We start from the raw sequence: 1,599 nt of genomic DNA, 5'->3' as shown, positions 1-1,599 counted from the left end.
TGTTAAATAAATGTAATCACATAGTATATGACCATTTGAGACTGACTGAGAACATACTTTAATAATATACTTACCTAAGGACTTTTTAGATAGAAGTTTTTTTTTAGGTTATCAATGAGTGAAATGATTAGAAAGTCCTTTATTTTTTTGTTTTTTTATTTTTGCTGAATTTATTGGGGTGGCATTGGTTAATGAAATTATACAGGTTTCAGGTACACAATTATATAATACATCATCTGTATATTGTATTGTGTGTTCACCACCCCAAGTCAAGTCTCCTTCCATCATCATTTATTCCCCCTTTACCTTCCACCTCCCCCCTCCTTCTGGCAATCACCATACTGTTGTCTGTGTCCATGAGTCTCTCTTTTTTAGTACATTGGTTTGATTTACTCTTAGGCCTTCACGTTTCCCTTTAAGTTAGGCAATAATTTATTTATTCTTTCATCCACAAATTTACCCAGTGACTGTTACATCCCAGATAGTTGAACTTTCTTTTTTTTTTTTTTTTAAATATATTTTATTGATTTTCTACAGAGAGGAAGGGAGAGGAATAGAGAGTTAGAAACATCGATGAGAGAGAAACATCGATCGGCTGCCTCCTGCACACCCCCTACTGGGGATGTGCCTGCAACCAAGGTACATGCCCTTGACCAGAATCAAACCTGGGGCCCCTCAGTCCGCAGGCCAACGCTCTATCCACTGAGCCAAACTGGTTAGGGCACAAAATAGATTTTTTTTTAAATCCCTGTTTTCCTAGAACTAACATACTAGTGGGAAAAGACAGACACTAAACAATATATATAGTACATAATCACATTGCTTAGTGTATTGAAAGGTGATAAATGTTCTGGAAATAAGAAGGTAATGTAAAAAACTAGTAATCACAGGAAGTGTCCGAAGGCGTGCTGGGGAGGTTGCATTATTAAATAGAGTAGTCAGGGTAGGCCTCAACACAGTGGTTCCTTAGCTAACATTTTAAAATATCCCTTGGTCATGTGGGAGCTAGTTCTTAACTACCTAGACCAGGAATACAAATTCCTATAGAAAATCTGCCTTTTCAAAATAAGATAGATTTACAAAAATTGTCTCACCTCTTTCTCTCCATCATTGCTTGCTTTTTCTATTTTTCTCTCCAATTCCCATCCCCTAACTCTCCCAGGTTCTTATTGCCAACAATGGCATTGCAGCAGTGAAATGCATGCGGTCTATCCGTCGGTGGTCCTACGAGATGTTTCGAAATGAACGTGCAATCCGATTTGTTGTCATGGTCACACCTGAAGACCTTAAAGCCAATGCAGGTGAGTTATTTGCATTAAGAAAGCATCACTCTAGAGCAGCCGTGGGCAAGGATCCGGCCCTTTTGAAATGAATAAAACTAAAAAAAAAAAGACCGTACCCTTTTATGTAATGGTGTTTACTTTGAATTTATATTAGTTCACACAAACACTCCATCCATGCTTTTGTTCCGGCCCTCCGGTCCAGTTTAAGAACCCATTGTGGCCCTCGAGTCAAAAAGTTTGCTCACCCCTGCCCTAGAGCAAAATATGACATGGTTACCTACACTCTAGGAAGGACAGAAAAACAAAAGTTTTCTCA

The sequence above is a fragment of the Myotis brandtii genome, unplaced genomic scaffold (assembly GCF_000412655.1).
Source record: "Myotis brandtii unplaced genomic scaffold, ASM41265v1 scaffold123, whole genome shotgun sequence".
NCBI lineage: Eukaryota > Metazoa > Chordata > Mammalia > Chiroptera > Vespertilionidae > Myotis > Myotis brandtii.
This window is presented reverse-complemented; position numbering follows the sequence as displayed.